The 20,437-nt window shown below is 37.5% G+C and overlaps 1 long non-coding RNA gene across 3 annotated transcripts in view; it reads left to right on the top strand.

Moving 5' to 3' along the window:
• The window catches only part of LOC131405934 (uncharacterized), an 82,050-nt gene that overhangs the window by 37,957 nt on the left and 23,656 nt on the right, over window positions 1-20,437 (top strand). For 2 of the 3 annotated variants that reach the window (XR_009220035.1, XR_009220034.1), the window contains exons 4-5: window positions 1,595-1,722; window positions 10,133-10,218. This is a non-coding gene — a long non-coding RNA (uncharacterized LOC131405934). The remainder of the gene's footprint in view (window positions 1-1,594; window positions 1,723-10,132; window positions 10,219-20,437) is intronic. The other variant, XR_009220036.1, reaches the window with a different exon arrangement.

Here is a 20,437-nt window from a genome sequence, read left to right as displayed (position 1 = left end):
AATTATTGAAGCAAGGAATTTTTTCATCATTGTAATGATTATAGGAATAAATTTCGTTCTTCAATGCTGCCTAATGATATCTTCAATAACAAAAAAAAATTGCATAGACAATTTTTACTAGGAATTCTTTAAGTATACTTATAATGTCTTTTTTTCAGGCAAAAATATTTTAGAGAATTCTCATGCAGTATTGGAATGCTCTAAATGCCAGATTCAGTTATCCTCAATACCCTGGAAACCAAAATTAGATTCAGAATCAATATACTGTACTATCCATTTAACATCTAGTACACCAAACACTAACAACATTTATGAAGGAGTAACAGACTCAAAAAGGTTAAGCTAGTAAAACCAATCAATATAGCAAAGCAGTACTATAGAAAGGGGAAATTTGTGTGTCCATGACTTCCTCAGGTGTGACCTACAGAAGCTAGTTTGCTTTCAGTAGAATATCCTTTGGAATTTCTTTTGTAATTCACATGACAATCTCTTTAGTCAGGCATGAGGCGAGGGTACCTGCCTGTGGTACACTGCACTTTTAACTTCTCGCCTTTTGTGGAGAAGAAAATAGAGCAAAATCTAAAATCATGGTTTGGCTACCTTCCTGGTGTGAGTTAATAGAATTATATAATAATCATTATTATTATTGTTGTTGTTGTTATTATTAAGTACATACTATGTGCCAGGAATTTGGGATAATGTATGCGACATTATCTCATTCAGTCCTTACAACACTCTTCCTGATGAGGAACTTTTTCCTGATGAGGAAAAGTGACCTGGCCAGGGTTATACCGCTGGGAGGTGGCCAAGTTGGAACCCCGACCTGGTCTCCCTGATAGCAAAGCCTGTCCCACTAACCATACACGTGTGTGCTATAGTGTGACCTGCAGCATTCCCAGGGCCTCCAGAGTCTTTGAATCAACAAGAAAATAAAATGAAGTGATGATATTTGTCATTATGTAACCCCACACACACACGATTCAGATTAATCAATAGAAACATGACTCTAAAATGTTCTGAACATCGACCTACACATACAAACTTTAAAATACACACAGACAAAAAAAATGATAGTTTGTCAAATGTCTACACGTGTTCTGTGACTTCAAGGCCAGGCAATGTTAGATAATGTAAATGTTCCTGGTAGAGTCAACCATCAGAAGGTGACGTGGTCAGCTCAGTAGTCAGCCACTGCACCTCTAGCAGATCTGTATTCCCTCCCTATGAGACTGGAGTGATCCCAACCAATGTTTTCTTGATATCTTAACATAGCTGATCACTTATGAAGTGAGTTACTGAGAATAGCTGATACGCTGATGTTTGAAAACAATAAGTAGATAGATAGATGATATAGGTGATAGATAGATATAGGTAGGTAGGTAGGTAGGTAGGTAGAATGATAAAAAATAGATAATGGATGGACGGATAGATAGGTATAAAGATACACTTTAATTTGTTACTTTAAAAATACAATTTTCATGCAGATATGCTTCCTTGAATGTGAGAAAAGAAGGGTGGAATTTCAGCTAACCTTTTGCTTATTAGGAGTACATCACTGACATTAAAGTTCTCTTATATGCATTTTCTGCATCAGGAGAAAGATTTACCACAGCTGCTCAAGGAAGATGGAACCAGAACAAGAAATTTTCCACTTGAACTTATGGAAACAGTAAACTCATTCAGGTACAATCAAGAAAAAACCAATCAAAATAAGAGATGAAGGTAGGACATACTATATGTATATTTATTCATTATGTTATATAGTCTAGACATGTCATGATTTAGATTTCAAATTACTCTTTTATTGATTTCAACCTGCAAAGAGTAAGAAAATTTTTTTTCTTTTTTGTCACATATAGAAAATATTCCATTTGAGCTCACATGCTCCTAAGAAATCCAATTTATGAATACAAGATAATCTATATAAATATGTTCATATTGATGGGAATAAATCTGGATAACCCCAAAGAGAACGGTATATATAATATAGGATTAATCTTTTTTTAATTTTGCTAACAAGTGCTAGGAGGCAGATGATTACACTTTCACTAACAAAATTCTATAGAGATGTGCTTAAATATGGAAGTACTAAATGACTATTTTCTAGATGCATCACACTTCACTCAGCTGTCAATATGTTATATGAACAAAAATGAATTCAAAAAAGAAGCTAAGAGGACACAAAAATACCAAGGTAAACATTTTCCACCATACTCATTTTTTCACTTAGAATCTGGCAAAGCAAGCCAGTACCTTGAGACAGGAAACTAGACACAGGAACACTGGGGCAAATGTCAGAAGGTCAGAATCTGACCAAGCCTGGCTTGACCACTTATTAGCTAAGTGGCCTTTAGCAATTCTCTTGACTTTTCTGGTTCTCAGTTTCATCATCTGTGTAAAAAGAGGGTTTAATGAATATACTTATTCATTCTAAGTATATTCATTCTATGAATTCATTCTGTGAATATACTTATTCATTCTAAAATTATTGATAAGGACTTTAAATTTTAGATTGCATAATACAAAATTATTCAGGAAATATTTGAATGGTTATTTATAAAACTATATAAAACTCTTTCTCTTCCATTTTTACCCAAGACCAAATTCTTTTCTCTTGATAAAAACTACAGAAAGTAAGTGTTATACTGAATAATATGGGTACATTCGTACAACACAATAATTCTGCAAAGGAAGTCATCATCACCATGCCCATTCCATAGAGAAAAGAGCTGAGGCCCAGCACTACTGACATTCCTAGAGTTAAGCAGTTTTGTAGAGATAGTATGGCAATTAAGACTTTAGTGCCTTCCCAATTTTAGCCCTATAGAAACATGATACTTTTCCATTGGTTATTCATGTCTGTCTTACTCACCAGATCATGAACCCCAGAAGGCTCATTTTTATTTTACCCAGCATTTATCTCAATGCCTGAGGAGTCATAATTACTGTGAATAAAGTTGGTTGAACTTAGACATTGTGATATACGGAAGGATCAGCGGTGACCTGTGATCTGCAGATTTCTCCTGTCCTAAGTGTCGTGCTGCTCAGCAGTTGCCTCGCTTATGGCTTCGGGTGGGCCGTGGGGTGACTGGTGGGGACAATGGTGGAGAAGGAAACTCAAAATTTGAAAGTGTTATGCTCTTATAATCTCTCATAGTGATTAATCTCTTTCTCTAATTCAATGAGTTGATGAGTGTCTTAGACGCCATTAAGCCAAACTTCCACCAATACAAGAAACCCTTCTGTCGTTTTCTTGAGGGCTAATCACTCAGTTTCTTTTTCAGCAGAGAGAGCAACACATTGTTGAAGGTTCTTGGATTTTTTTAGAACTTCCTCTTTGTACTGAGCTTACTGACTGTCCTAGTTCTGTTGTCTACACTTTGTTTTGTCTGTGTGCCATTGTTTGCATGAAATGGCTAATGAGCATAGATTTGGCTCCTATCCCAGGCTTTGAGAACCTTACTAGTGTTGGGTGGAGAATTAGGAGTAGTACGCAATGGAGGAGCAGGGTTATAGGAATTTAATACTTATATATTCCCAACATTAAAAGGCAGATTTTTAAAAAATTCACTATGATAGGGTAGAATCACTATGAATACTGGATTCACAGAGCTCCTTGAATATGAATTGTCTTCCCCTCCCACATATAAGGAAAAGAAGCTGCATTTGGATTCAGAATTATGATCCCATTACTTACTGACAGGGCAATAGTTTGGCAACTTAAACTATCTGAGCTTAATGAACGAATGTATATGAAAATGTGTGGTGTAGTGTCTGACACATGATAGATTTCATTCTTTCCCAATCACAGGGTTGTCACTTTTACCGTCCCAGAAACCTTTCCAAATTTATAACATTAGCAGTCCACCATTAGAAAACTAAAACCAAGTAAAACCATATTTAAAAAATCTCTAAAACTTTCAGACAGATTTTCTAAGTGCTGTTTGTTCCAACCAATCACAGGTAGATGAAAATATTTAATTGTTATCTACTGATTATGTCACAACATAAATGTAAGTCTAAAAGTTGTTCTCTTGGATCAGGCCTTGTATTTAACTTCTAACATTTTTAGAATTGTTTCCTTCTATGAATATTACCCATTGTTTACCTAAACTTTCTTTTTTAAATTTTATATCTTTCCGAACTTTGATAACTCTGGTGGAAACCACATTTATAAAGTTTGCCTTCTACCAGTGTGTCATACTTATATTCATTTGGTCTAAATTTAATTTCTTAAATTAATCTCTTAAATCCTCAGATGCTTTCTTCCAGTTCTGTTAGTTTTTGTCCATATTATCTAAGCAGATTGTCTCTGCCACTAACAGTAACCAGCAGATTAACCTGATAAAATTAGCCCTGATAAAAATAATAAATTACAAGTAGTAATATACAAATATGCTTTGAAAATTTTTAAAGCATGATAGACTATAAAGTTTTCACATTTGCAGCTTAATTAACTGTCATAGTAGAGATAGGACATTGTGGTACTCTTAACATTTCAGTTATCTGAGGCTGAAGCAATTTATGTGGACAAATCACCTAGAAAGGGACATTATGGTAAGAATGGGATTTTGTGTACCAGGCAATTTCACTATAAACCATAGTATGCTAGTTGATTTCTTGGTTATGATGATTTAGAAAAATAGTACTTTACCAATAGTGAAACCAAAGCTTCGGCATCTATGTATTTTGAAAGAGGTCTCGTAAGAACACAGTGAACATAAAGCTAAATACATCGTAGACCCAGTAAATGTCCTGCTTCCCATTTCTGCTCATCCTTCTACTCATAGTTGTGATTGTAATTATTTTAATCATTCAACCTCACCTATACCTATAATCTCCATTTTCTTGGCTAGGAACCCATTCCACTTAGCAAATACACCCACGTCTGATAACACATATGTCCAATAAACAACATTGTGTGCCACATGCAGTATTTGTCATTGGATATAAACAGAGGAAACCTCAGAGACCAAGTTGCCAAAAAAATCATCACAGGTATGTAGTGAAAAGAATAAGAATTCTCTTTTCTGATATCCAAAGATAGGTAGGAGGGAGTATAAAAGATGCACATGAAAAATGTACACTGTATTTGGAAGCGTGTGATTTTTTGCCAATCTGCCATTCCTATTACCACCTTATATGATATTTTTAAATAGCCATAATTTTTATAAAAGCAGTATTAGAGACATCCACATGGGAAATACTTTTTGTTTTTCATATTCAAATAGGAATGATTTTTTTCCTTTACAGAACTCGACCATTCATCATCTTTGCAATACCCATGTATATGACAAATTTTGGGAGGCCCATTGCACAAGTGGAGAAAATAAAGCATTTAACATCTGTAACTAGGTCAGGCTCAGAGATGATGCTGGTTATTGAAATTCACTTTCATAATTCCCTAGTTTATGAAATAAGTCTTTGGGCCAAGACTTCTTTGATGTGGTATATATCATATCACACTATTTTGACAGAAAAGGAAACATATCTAAATTAAATCATTGCCCTAGTCAAACCTAGTAGAAATGCTTTGTCAGCAGTGACAAAGTTTTTGTATTTGATTTAAGTTACAGAATCACAGAATTTTGAGCTGAAAGGGACCACAGAGATAATGTAATCTACCTCCTCGTTTTCCAAATGAGGAAACCAATTTCCAAAGAAGTGATGCAAATTACCCAAAGTGACACAGTTCATCCATGTCAGGGGTGGGACAAAAGCCAAGTCTCCTTACTCCAAGGTCATTGTTTGTCCTCCTACCTTTCTGTCCTATATATTCCTAAATAATGTTTAGAGTTTAAAGTAAATTTAGACCCTGAAAGATCCCAATAGATTCTTTTATCCAGTAAATAATCTACTTGTCATTTCCTCAATGTAACACTCTCTCTCATACTTTGTACTTGTATTTACCTCTGCCACACTTTCTTCTCCACCTGGAAAAGCCCCCTTCATTCTCATATGACTCACCTCAAACATTACTTTTGGTGAGAAGCCTTCCCCAACTCCATCAGGCGGTCCCTTGTTCTCCTCTCTATGGTCTCTTATAACACCTTACAGTGTGTTAAATGACTGGTTTGTGAGCCTATTTCCCTGTTAGACCATGAGCTTAGATATAAGGACCATGCCCAAAGTAGCTAAAACTTTTTAGGTTGCAAATAAAGGAAACTTATTTGAACTAACATCAGCAAAGAGAGTTTTGTTTTAAGAATCTGGGGGTAGCTCCCGTAATACAGGGCAGGGCTGCAGCCCATTCTCAGGAATGGACTAAATGCAGGACTGGGGCATTACAAGGAACCAGGAGGGCCTTTCTCTTTTTCTCTTGTTCCTGCTTCTCTCTGTGCATCTGCTTCATTCTTTGCTGTTACCGCACATCAGATGTCTCTCTTTCCCAGTCCCCAGAATTGGAAATGGACACTGTTGATAATTCTCCAGTTGAGATCACCTCCACTCAAGAATAAGCCAGATCAATTTGGAATCTCCTAGTCTCAAATAAAATTCCCAGGAAAGCCTGGTCCCTTCTGGACAAGTGCCCACTCCTCTACCAATCAACTGTGACCAGGGGACAGATGCAACATATTAACATGGCTGCTCTGACTGTAACTGCGGGCATGGCAGAGAAGGAAATCTCCAGGAAGGGAGCAGAGCAGACTGAGCGCAGACAAAACTTGATTTCTACTACAGTGTCTTATTCATCGTTGTATTCCCGTCTCCCCTTAAGTAACATGCACCTTACCACCACACTAATGAACTTAGTTCTTAGAACTGTGATAGATCAAATTTTTGAATGAATTAATTTAAATATTTTACACAAGCACATAATTTTATACTTGAGTAAACTGAGAACCACAGAGAATTAAGTGACTCCTTCAATGACACACGAATGGTTAGTAATCAAAGGAGAATCCAGATTTCTGGAATATTAATCTTAGGCTTCTATTTAAATGTTTATTAAGTGTTTATTTTGTACCAGGTAATTTGCCAAGTGCCTTACCAACATCTCAATTAATCCTCATAAAAACACTATTGAGTGAGTACTATTATTATACAAGAAGGAATCTGAGACTCAAAGAAATTAAATGACTTCAGTGGATCAGAGCCAAGACTCAAAGTCAGGTCTGCCTTACTAGAAATCTCTAAACCAGCACTGCTTAATAAAATAAAATGTGAGCTACATATATGATTCCAAATTTTCTAGTAGCCACATTCTAAAAAGCGCAAAAAAGAAACTGATGAATTTTAAATTTTAATGATACATTTTATTTAACCCAATATACCTGAAATATTATCATTCCAACATGCATTCATTATAAAAAAAATTTTTATGTCACATTCTTTCCTTCAGACTAAGCCATTGCTTACAGCACATCTCAAGTGCTAGCTAGATTTCAAGTACTCAGTAGCCACTTCTGGCTAGTAGCTACCATATTGGACAGTGCAGTTCTAAATGTTTATGTTCAGCTGCCCGTTATAACTAGTTTGATACGTGGATTTTGATGCAACATAAGGACAAAGGGTCAATCAGACTTTATTACATCCAGCTTTCCCCTGGAGATCATATCCAGTATTGCACTGCCTGGTCCAAGGCAGATGACACTAACTTGGAATCTCTTGCCTTGGCCTCCAGATGAGCTACCTGCAGTGCTACTCTAGGCACAATGGAAGGCCACCCAACAAAAGCCCTGACCTGGGGCTCACACAGTTCTCTATCCGCATGGCAGAGGGGCCCATCCCAAGAAAAGCTGCCGTGAAATCTGCGCTTCACCTGCGCCTACCAAAGGAAACTACTTCAGTCTCAGTTACTCAAGAAATTAAAAAATGCAAGTAGTGCAACATACTTTATTTTTGGTTCTGCTCTCCAAGTGCCCCTTTCACTAGATAACAAGCAATAGATGTGTTTTGACTCGTGGTTTTCCAAGTTTGGGTGTAGACTATTAGCAAGAGCGCTGTAACCCATTTAGATGAAGGGGGGAGGGGTCCAGCACTAAGCATATGTTGAGCCTCCATCTCTGCCTCATTTCTCAGGCTATGGGCAGCAATTAACATCACCAGCTGACAATGCTTGTCCTCTTTTCAACAACACTGGGAAACAACTATACATAATGAGAAGAAACAGGAAGATTGTGGGGAGGCCCACTAATGTATGAGAATACATAACCTGAAAAGTGAGGAAAGATAATTAAGAGCCACATCTATAAGTGATGAAAAATAACCAGTTTATAAACTCCATGAGCTCACAGTTCTGTATTATCTTATTTCTGTTAATTTCCAAAACATAATTTATTCCTGTTAATCTGAGTACTTTATCGTGTTGATGAACAAATCTAAAGAGATTGGAAACTACTCAAGAATTTAAACATTGAAGAATTAAGTACTATATCTGCTATTGATCTACCTTTTAAAATATTGTGTTTTTATAAACTCCCTTCTTCTACATATACCTGTAAAATGGAAGAGTTCAGAACAACCACACTTAAATATCTTAATAAGAAATAAGATGTATTAAAATGAATACATTTACATCACACCCATTTCTAATATCCATAACCTATTTTATTCTATACAGAGTAGCACTGATTTGCAAATTCAACAGATTAACCATAAAGACATTTATTTTTCCGTTTTGTTAAGTTTTGTCACATGCTTTTGTCACTGACCACATTGTAGAAAAAATGAGAAGAATTTACAACAATAGACATAGTACCTGCCTTAAAGAAATATGTAATTTAAATTCTTTCTTGGAGAGACAAGACAAACAAGATAAATTACTGCATGACTCCAATAATTGCCAGAGTAAGTAGGAGAGAAGCAAACAGAAAGAACTGTGTTAGTTGATTGAAGAAAAGGGAATAGTAAATCTGAGATGGCTACCTGGGAGAGTTCCAAACCCCAGCAAATTATGGCTCAATTAAAAAAAGAATTCTTAATAAACCTGGGGAGTGAGATTCAAAGGAAAACTAGGTGGCATGAGGAGAAGATTAGATGGAATTTAAATTACAAAACAAGGAATTGAAGTTTAGATGATAAAAAAAGAGAAACAGAGAGAAATGAGAACCTTGAAGACAAACTCAAGATACCTGGGACATAGTAAGCCTTCAATAAATGTTTATTATTATTAAAATAAATGTGGGAAATGGTAAGGATAATTCACAGGAGGGCAATGAATAATATCAACATAATAGTTGGAATGACTTGGGAGTTATTTTAGCTGTAATATTTTAGAGTAAAAATTAGCTAGAGTCTGGGAAACCAAGAAGAAGAGTGAAGAAATAGAAGTGGAAGGACCTGGTTGAGAGAATGGGCAAAACAGAATGGGCAAAAATAGAACAATGTTTTTGGGAAATAATTGCCTAATTGTGAAAAGTTACCACAGGGTACTGATGATTTAATAAAAAACTAAAAACGATGATGTCACTCATTCCTAGTCTTTATGGGAATAAGTGCAGACTAGCCTAAAATTCATCTGTTACTTGAATAAAAACAAATCATAACATTTCCTGTGTTCAGCTTTTTGTTGAGAGAGAGAGAGAGGGAAGGAGGAACAGAGGGAGAGAGAGGGAGAAAAAGAGAGAGAGAGAATTGTTCTGGCCCCATAATGTTGCTATACTAAAAAACTCGTTTAATACCTTTGAGTTTTTAAAAAGAGTTATATAATCCCCAAATGACATTATCATTACTGCTGTGTTTAATGTAAATCTCAGACCATATTATCAGCTTTTCCCCCTTCTTCTGTCTTCATAGAATTCTCTCTCTGTGGAGTCCATGGCCTCATTCAGTACGTGTTGCATTTTTCAAAGGAATGAACAAGAATAAACTCTCTGACAAGACATGCTCACTTGACATTTTGTGCTAAACGCACATTTTATAAATTTTATCTTTAAAAGCAAGGAGCTAACTAAAAATTCCTTCTGTGTTTAATTGTAGGGATTTATAATACCTGAGTATAGCTTTACCTTTCTAAGCTGCTTGTATACTTAAGCTACTTTTTAATGATTTTCCATCACTTTTGATATCTATGAAGAACTTAATTAGATTCAAAGATGAAATCACCAAGAAAATACCCATTTAGTTTTTCAAGTGTACCATTTTTGCTCTGGCCTTATATGACTGGCCTTTTTCTGTGTCATTGCTCCAGTCCCATTTAGGATGAAACCAGCTGATAGAGGAATGTTGGCAGCCTTCACACATGCTTCATGCCCTGAGCCCAATGGGGGAAGAGTGGTAAGCTCGTAATGTTTGCCAAAACAGCCTGGAGTCACTTGCTGGACTGAGTTTAAAACCCTGGCAAATAACAGAAGCTAATTTCAGCTTTAGATGACGACTCATTGAATTCAGACTCTGACCAAAATGCTAATTCAAGCCACATCCCTAATCTTGAATGCTCTAGAGAAGAATCCCTCAGTATCACTTGAGTGCTCACTACGGAGCGTCCTTTATTCTATAACCATGATACCATGTTAAATCCATTTCAACATAGGCCAGCATTCTGTGGCTTTGGAGACTATGGATTTGTGGTTTGGGGATGTTCTAGAACATTCCATTCTTATTTTAGTGATTTTTCGCTTGAGTCATTTTAAATTGGCAGCTGGCCCAAGGGGCCATTACCTGTGATGGTGCTCAGGGCAAGCTGCCCCAGGAAGCACCACTCTGGTATGCGGATTATTTCGAGCTGAAGACAATAAGGACTCAGAGAGCTCAGGAAAAATATTTGAGTTTTCCCTCCCAAACTGCCTAAAGAATTTAAAACCAAAAAAAATCTGTTTTAGGAAGGGGTTATTATCATGACTGCTATAAAAGATAATTTAGGATAGAGGTTACAATAGAAAAGGCACCAACAAGCCCATCTATCGGGAGTCCTGTCTCTCTGGCCACATTCTTTGGATGGCCCTGGAGGAGTTGCCAGACAATCATTTACATTTATAAGGGAAATCTCCATTTGTAAAGGTATCTCCCTCTCTGTTTGGAGAAGAGAGGGGGGGTGAGCTCATTTCTAGTAACTTATCAATGTGGAAGATGAGGCCTTGGGGCTGTATAATAAACCTTACTCTTGTTTACTGTGCTTTAGTGGTAATCTCCTGTAATTGACTCCCCCACCCCCAAAATCCTCCTTTGTCATTGGCTGAAAATGATATTTAAGACGAGAATTTCTGCTATTGTGTTGAGAAACGCAGTGTCCCTGCTTTCTCCCATGTATACATGTTATTAAACTTGGTATTATTTTCTCCTGCTAACCTGTCTTGTTGATTATTTGGCCAGCCAGAAGAACCTTAAGGGAAAGGGCAGAGGGAGATTCTCCCTCTTCCCCCGACAGTTTTGGCGAGCCAGCCAGGAGAGGCACCGGCTGGTAAGTTGCCTTCTCTGGCTAGACCTGCCTTCTCCCTGGACTACTGCAGATGATGAGATACGGGAACGCCTGACGAAAGCCGGCAAAAAGGTAAGAATTCTTACCAGGTCAGCATCCCGGAATCTCTATCTGCGGAGTCCGGCGGAAGGAAGTGGTGAGAATTTTTTCTCTTTCTAAATTTAGATTGGCAGGAAAAAATATTTGGGAAACTAGTTTCTTGGGCTTTTAGTGACTCTTGGTTTAAATTTGGTAGAGTACTCTTGGTTTTTGATCTTGATCCCTTTTCCTCCCAGAGATAGTCTCTGTTTTTCTCTTTTGTCTGTGTCTTTTGTCATAAGAAGGAAATACCATAGGGTAGGACGCAGGCATAGGCCTTACAAGCCTGCTGTCCGGGCCGGCCCCACAGACTGGTGAGTTTGCAGGTCTTACCAGACCGGGGTCTACAAACTTTGCTGTGGGTTATTATGCACATGAAGTGAATGTCATTGCCAAGGGCATCTTAGAAGCCAAAAAGGCCGCAAATTTAAGTGGGCGCGGGTCGAGCAGTTAAGAGCCATTAGGGCGCTCGCCACTTTCAGAAGACTCCCGTGTCAGGATAAGTTGGGTCACGGAACGGGGTAGATGACACAGGTCCCCCGCCAACTGCAAGAAAATGTCCGTGCAACGACGAGGTACTCTGTAAAAGCACACAGTCCCCAACCCCGCGGCACCTCCCCCTCTAGGTATTATTCTGGCTCCAAGAGACCTAAGGCGTGACTAAAGCTGTCATTGTGCAAAGAAAAAAAAAAAAAACCGGATGAGGTTTTTCCTTCTGTCTTGTTCTGTGTCCTGAGAAAACTTGGCTTTGTGACCAGTGAGAATATTCTCCTTGGTCTCCACCATACGGAAGGTGCATTTACCGGGGTGCACCTTGGTGGCCAGTCGAGTAGACTGGGGTTCCGAACTGTCTCTTTGTCCGGCTGTGCCAAGTTCTCAGGGGAGTTTGTCATAAAGGGCCCAGTCCATAAGGGCTTTTGTTGTCTTAACCTTCGTTGCTTGTTAGTGCTGGAAAAATCCCATTCCAGTATCGCCCGCCCGGTGTCACAGATTAGCGGGTCTGTGACTGGAGGCGTCCCACACTATTGTGGGAGACCGGAGACACCCTTTTATCCTTACCGCCTGTGCAACGAAGGTCTTTACTGTCTCTGAATATCTTTTGGAGTGAATTCTGTGGATCATGGGGGCTACATCATCTGCGCCCTCACCAGGGATGCCTCTTGCATCCATGGTAGATTTATTCTAAGCGTGGAAAGTTACCTCCGGGTCTTTCCTTAAAAAGGCTTATTGGTTTGAGTCACTATTGGAATAAATATACAAGTGAAGATCCTACTCGTCAATGGCCAGACGACGGATCCTTTGAATTGGAAAAACTTCTAAATTGGGGAAAAAAAATTTTTTTGAGAGCTCTCACATAATTGCTTAATTGGTACCTAAGAATTAAGGCCAGAAAAAGGAAGGGAAAAATTTGACTAGTCTTAAGACCTTGACTCAGGTTACAATTGAATTGAGAACATGTAAAAGTGTAAGTGTTGATAAGATTATAAAGGTTGGAATGTTTGAGCTAATTTTATACAAAGAGGTTACATCAACTTTGCCTGAGTATGTTTTAAAATGTCTGACTGGGAATGCTTCTCTTGTCCAAAGTTAGAAGATCAAGACCTATTGATAAAAATCTTAATGATAATTATGTTTAAAGGTATAAGAGGTGACAAAATTTACATGAAAATTTTGTAAGAAAAAAACTGATGTTATTTCTGTTACAGAACTGGTTAACAAAAATAGTAATTTAAATGATGGCTAATTTTATCTAATGTCTTATGAAGTCTTATAGGCAATCTAAATAGTTATTAAAAATAAGTAACTAAATAGTTGTAAAAAAGATGAATGTTGGATGAACTTTAAACAATAATTATATGTTATTGTGGTTACAGCTTCCAAACTCTTTTTGGTGACTTAAAACTTGAGAGTTTTGCTAAGTTTTATGATAAAAATTCTCTGAGTATCATCATTTCCAAATAAGATAAGATATTAGACATTGATTGCTAAATGTACATTTGTCTACTTTTGGCTTTTCATCACAGGAAAACTAAAAGGTGTTTTGGGTCTATTGGTAAACATGTGTTTTATTAAAAGATTGTACTATAAAGTAACATGTTTCCAGAAATGATGAAATAAGTGTTCATAAATTTTCCAAGCCACAAGATACTAATGTAAAAGAAAGTTTATAATTGTTTACTTAGTTTTTACTTACAAATTAAGATTTCTAAGGGGTAAAATTCCTAATTAGTATATGTGATTGAAGCTACTAAAAATTAAGAAAAATATGTCTGTGTACAAAAAAAAAGTAAGATATATAAAGGTACAAAGAATGAAAATATTTTGTTTGGTTAAGAAAGATAAATTTGTCCTCAAGTACTAGGAGGGAAAAGAAAGACATGGGACAAATTCTGAATGTAAGAGGAAAGTTATAAAAGGTTTGTGGAAGAGGAATTCTGGAAAAGGAGTTTTATGCATGATCAAGTTGGCTAAGATTGAAATAAATTTAATTAAGTAAATGAGTTTTAATAGCAGAAATAAGCTGGTGCAAAATTAAAATTTGGTCTTCTGTCTCTTAAAAGGATAATTTGCTTAAACTTGATAAAGAGGTTACAAAAGATTTTTCTTTACCTTTGAGTAAGTCTACCTAAAAGACAGAAAAAAAAAAAAAACTGTTAAAATAATTTCCTACGTTCAAAAGACTGAGGTCTCTCTATTAAGGCTTTTGGACTGTTAATGCTCTGTTTGCTTTGATTGTTTATATTTTTGACAAGCTCCACCAAAATTCATATCTTAAATAAAGTCTTTTTTTTACTTTTTTCTTTGAGAATTTTCAAAGGGCCCTGGAACTTCTCAAAGAAATTTGCTCTCTTCCTATAAGGAGAAAGATACTAAACTTATTAGGCTTATTCAATATGTTCAATTACATAGAAAGCATTGTCAGAACAGTGATGATAAGCCTGCTTAGGTGCTATTATGTGGGCAAATGTTATTGACATAGGTGTTTTAAAATTGTATAACATTACTGAAATTCTGATCTGTCCTGGTTATCAGTCATAATTCTGGTTATTATTATTTTAATGTGTTGTATGTCACAAAATTAACCAAATTTCCTTGTCAATTGCCATTTTGAGGTCTTGTTGTTTACAGACTTATTTCTTTGCTCTAATGCTTTTGCAAAATGTTTCAACTTCAGAAAAATTCATAAAAAGGACTCTGACATTTACACTGGAACTGTACAGGTTTCTGACAAACTTTCTGATCATAAAACTGAACTGGGTAAAAAAAAATTATAAAAATCTGATGGAGAGACTGATAACTTCATAAAGCTGCTAACAAAAAGATTGGGATCAAGAATAGATTACACAGGACTGAACCAACTGATAAGGATGATTATAATTTTTATGATTTTTCGTTTGAAGTATTGCTAAATTTTTAATGTTTTTTCAGATTTAAGAAAAACTTTTTCTCTTTTCTCCTGAGCTAGCTATGACTTATAGCAATTTGGTAAATGATACTTTTATAAGTAAAATTAAAATATTTATCTTTTTCTCTCTACCTGATCCCTCAAATTTAAAAACTCTTAATAAGTAAATATTGTTGTTTTCATGACAATATAGTTATTTGCATAAGTTCAATAAAAATCTGTTCTCCTTATAACAGGACACAATTGGAAACACTGGTTCTATTACCAAGGTTGTGACTGGAACATCATATTTACAATATAACCATACAGCTTTTGAGGAATAAAGATTAGACTTTATGGAATAAAGCCACGTAAAAATATTGGCCTGGTACCTTATGTTCCAAGCAGCACATACCAGGATAAGTAAAGAATGTCACTTATCTGGCAGGTACAAGGAACCTTGAAATATTTTGGGGAAACCTCGGAATAGAGGAATTCACCCAAATTTATAGGTATTGCAGACAAAGTCTGATGACAAAATCCTTGGCTTGGCTTTCCTGGTCTCGAGAGACCTTTAAAGTTCAATGTGAGATTCCTTATAAAAAGTTCCAGCAAAGCAGATTTAAAAGAGCCTATGTGATCAACTGCTATTCTTGCTGTACTTATGTAAATAATTGAGCCAACTCTATTGGAACTAGACTTATTTTGCAAACTAGTTTTAATTTTGCTATCTTAATAAAAATGAGGGTGATTTTAGAGAAAAAAATTATATTTCAGTAAAAACTATTTCAGTATAAATTTGCGGATATTAGATCCTAGTTTTGTTGTCTTTTGAGGTTTTTGTTTTATATTTGTTGACTGGACTGGATCCTGATTTCTTCTAGTCTCCTGAAATATCTGGCTACAGATGTCCAAACTAACGTTTTTGATTTTTTCCATCATTTTCATTTGAAATCACTGAGAACTGAACCTGCCCTTTTTCCTGAAGCCTTACAAACTGAAGCTGATGAACTTGATATAAACTTAAGAGATGACCTGACGACACCATCAGAGATATTTTAAACTGCAAAAGATACTTTGACGCTGACATCTAAAATTCTTCTTCACTGGCTGTCCTCTGAACTCAAAAACTGGTTTACAATTTGCTCTAACCATTAATCTTGTTTTTCTTTCGTTTACACAAATATGCTTCTAGAGTCTGCCATGCTGTTGACACAATTTAAAAATCCCGTGGATTCTTAACTTCTACAAGAACTCCTATTGCTAATGGACACTTAATTACAGCCTTATTACAAGCTATTCACCTTCCTTCAAAAATTGCCATTGTTCATTGTTCAGCCCATACTAAGGAGACTGATGTCATATCTTTAGGGAATGACAGGGCTGACAGAGCTGCTAAACATGCAGCTCACTATGGACCCCCTTATCCGTTTTCCACCCAATTCTTAAACCTGCCTTTATCCCTGACTGATGTTATTAACTATCAGGCAAATGCCCCACAATCTAAAAAAGACAATTAGATACAAAAAGGTGCCAAACAATTATCAGATGGATTATACATTAGACCAAATGGACTTCCAATAGCTCCTTTTCTTTTGACTTTTTGGCTTGCACTTATCTCCCACCAAATGGGACATATGTGCAAACGGGGGATAGTTAAGGAACTGAAAGACAATTGGTTTTGCCCTGGCATCCATAAAATTTCTGACCAAATCACCTCCCAGTGCACAACTTGCAAATCTTACCAAGTCTCTGGGAGAAATCAGTGTGATCCAGGAAGTCCTCCCAGGCCCACGTTGCCTTTTGCGGCACTCCAAATGGATTTTATAGACTTCCCTTCAGCTTTAGGTTACTCTCACTGTTTGGTTATTGTCTGCATGTTTAGTGGATGGACTGAATGCTATCCGACCAGACATGCAGATGCCACAACAGTGGTAAAGAAATTAATAACTGAAGTTATTCCTCGCTTTGGCATTCCTTTATGGATTGAATCAGACCAAAGAACTCATTTTACAGTAGAGATAAACCACTTGCTTGCAAAAACTCTGGGGTATTCATTAAAATTTCATACCCCATATCACCCTCAGTCATCAGGGCAAGTGGAACGTAATAATCTAGATATAAAAAGAACTCTAAGAAAAGTCTGTCAAGAAACTGGACTTAAATGGCCAGAGGCTCTGCCCTTGGCCCTTATGAAGATTCAAAATACTCCAAATAGAAGACATGGACTGACTCCTTTTGAAATAGTTTTTGGACGTCCGATGCCTACTGGCGTCTCTAAACCTTCAATTCCTGGATTAAATGAATATTATGGGAACTTAAGTGAACAATTTGATGCTATGACTTGTTATATACAAAAATTAACTAGTATACTTGAAGCATATCATCAACAGGTAGAAGAGGCATGGCCACCACCTTCTGACAAGCCTTGCCATCCCTTTCGACCAGGAGACCGGGTGTACATCAAGGTCTTTAGAAGAAAACACGCACTGTCACCTCGCTGGGAAGGACCTTATGAAGTCTTACTGATGACCTGCACTGCCATCAAAATAAAGGAAAAATCTTCCTGGATCCATGCGAGCCACACCAAAATAGACCCAGAACATCGCTCTCAAGACAACTGGGAGATAATCCCCACAGGAGACCTTAAACTAAGGATTTCGAGGGCCAAAAGCCAGGCCCCAGAAGCAGCCGACATCACGAAGTAGACAGCTTTTCCCAAGATCACGGATCAAGAAAACCTACTTTGACCCATTTCCTCCCCCTTGCTTCAAAACACCCTATATATATACACACTCACACACACAAACTATTAGTGGATATATATATATATTTTTTTTTTAATCATTTAATAGAAAGCTGACTGGAGAGTGCTAGTCTCTATCTGTCCCTCTTCCCCTCTCTAAGTCTCCGCTAAGGGCTCTTTTCCGATCTGTGTCTTGCTTTTACTAACCCTCTCCTTTTCAACAGGTCGGGCACAGACCAAACACCCCCTTATGCCAGTTTACCAAGCCCTAGCCACGCTAACTAATCAATCTGACTGTTGGTTATGTCAACAGCTAGATAGTGCAAAAGAACCTGAACTAGTCTTTGTTCCTGCTGATATGAACACCTGGTGGACTAAGTACGGAAAATGGACGAGTAACAGAGTATGGTATCCGCAAGAAGGGAAACTTCACTCTGCTTCTTCTCCTGGTGAGTCACTTGGGCCCCAGAAAGACTACTTAGAAGGTCAAGGACTGTCCCTTGCCCAAGCACAAACAATAAGTGAAAGTTTTTCCCTCTGCATTGAAAGTAAACATGGCACTGGACCTTTCCTGGGTGATATACCGAGACAATATTGCCGTCAAACTCTGTGGTTTGATTCCACAGGTGGCATCTTCAGAACTCTCAAGGGAATTGTAAGTGACTCTATCACTACTCCCTCTGGCACAAACATTTGCCAAATCACCAAGTGCTCTGGATGGCCTACGAGCCACCCGTGTGCAACTTGGGGTATAGCAGCTATCCGCATGGTTAAGCTGCCCAATGCCACAGACTATATATGAGTGGATCAAAAATCTGGACTCACCTGGTCAGGTGACAAGACCATGCTTTATAGCTGTCAGAATCAGACTGCAGGCCTCCTGTACCAGCTATTCCGCAATCTGTTCTGTTCTCGCAGACTGACTGGAGTTCATGGGAAATGGAGATGTTTAGGTAGTAACAGTGCAAGTGGCACAGATCATGAAATAGTCCAGATCCTGGGAACTACAGACTCAATTCTAACCTTGTCTTTAAACTACACTGGTCTTTTCATTTTATGCGGCAACAAAGTGTATAAAGGATTCCCACCTAATTGGTCAGGACGATGCGGACTTGGATACCTGGTTCCTTCTGTCACCAAACACTCCACCTTAAATGCTAGCCAAATTACAAACTTGGGTTCGTTTGTTCATAAGATTGTGCCACATAAACGTGCCAGTCGAGAAATCGTGGAAAATCCACTTGTGTATCACAACTCCAAGTTCTTTTCAGCCTTGAGAGTCCTATTCCCCGGCTTTGGAGATTATGAGTTGGAGAAAGCAATATTAAATCTCTCTATGGTAATGGAACAAGAGTTCAACACCACCATGCAAACCTTAAACATACTCCAGTCAGAGATTAACAGCCTAGCATCTGTGGCGCTCCAAAATCGGCGTGCTCTGAACGTACTCACTGCCCAGCAAGAAAGAGCATGCGCAATCATTGGAGAAAAATGTTGTTTTTATGTGAATCAAACAGGTCAAATAATATCTAACTTAAATCTATTAAAAGAGAAGATTGACATTTTTCATCAGATAAACGAAGCTCACACATTTTATTGGACTGACTTGTTTCCAGGATTGGGGGACTGGTTTAATGGAGTGTGGGGAAATGTGCTCCGATTTGTTCTTTTCTGCTTGTTCATCCTCATTCTAATCTATGTTCTTTTCTCTCTTTGCAGACTTCTTATCACCCGGGTACTAACACGATTTCTCTCTCCACAGTCACCAGCTCAGCTTTTAATATGTGAAACTTCTAGGGAAGTTTCAGAGGAGGGAACTGATGGTGCTCAGGGCAAGCTGCCCCAGGAAGCACCACTCTGGTATGCGGATTATTTCGAGCTGAAGACAATAAGGACTCAGAGAGCTCAGGAAAAATATTTGAGTTTTCCCTCCCAAACTGCCTAAAGAATTTAAAACCAAAAAAAATCTGTTTTAGGAAGGGGTTATTATCATGACTGCTATAAAAGATAATTTAGGATAGAGGTTACAATAGAAAAGGCACCAACAAGCCCATCTATCGGGAGTCCTGTCTCTCTGGCCACATTCTTTGGATGGCCCTGGAGGAGTTGCCAGACAATCATTTACATTTATAAGGGAAATCTCCATTTGTAAAGGTATCTCCCTCTCTGTTTGGAGAAGAGAGGGGGGGTGAGCTCATTTCTAGTAACTTATCAATGTGGAAGATGAGGCCTTGGGGCTGTATAATAAACCTTACTCTTGTTTACTGTGCTTTAGTGGTAATCTCCTGTAATTGACTCCCCCACCCCCAAAATCCTCCTTTGTCATTGGCTGAAAATGATATTTAAGACGAGAATTTCTGCTATTGTGTTGAGAAACGCAGTGTCCCTGCTTTCTCCCATGTATACATGTTATTAAACTTGGTATTATTTTCTCCTGCTAACCTGTCTTGTTGATTATTTGGCCAGCCAGAAGAACCTTAAGGGAAAGGGCAGAGGGAGATTCTCCCTCTTCCCCCGACACCTGCCATATCAGAACCAGTTAGTAGTCTGTTAGCAATAAGTAAGTCCAAGCAAACAGAAAAGAGCAGGTCAACCTGATCTGAAAAGGGACCCAGTTTCCTCATCTATAAAATATTCCTATTTTACAAGATTCGTATAATGATCAGATGAGAAAATATTTTTGAAAGTGCTTTATAAACTCTACAAAGGCAAGGTGATAGGAAGGAGATCAGACTCATTACACTGAGAAACTCTGAGAAGTCAACATACAGTCCTGGAAGAGGAATGCTAAAAGCAAGCCCTCAAAGAAAAGTAGTTCGTCAGGGGAAGTTAGAGTCAGGGAAGCAGGCTTGGGTCAGAAACTTAGGTT

Source organism: Diceros bicornis, chromosome 5 (genome assembly GCF_020826845.1).
Source record: "Diceros bicornis minor isolate mBicDic1 chromosome 5, mDicBic1.mat.cur, whole genome shotgun sequence".
Lineage (NCBI taxonomy): Eukaryota > Metazoa > Chordata > Mammalia > Perissodactyla > Rhinocerotidae > Diceros > Diceros bicornis.
The sequence above is the reverse complement of the archived record's forward strand: the minus strand, read 5'-3'. Positions and strand labels throughout refer to the sequence as shown.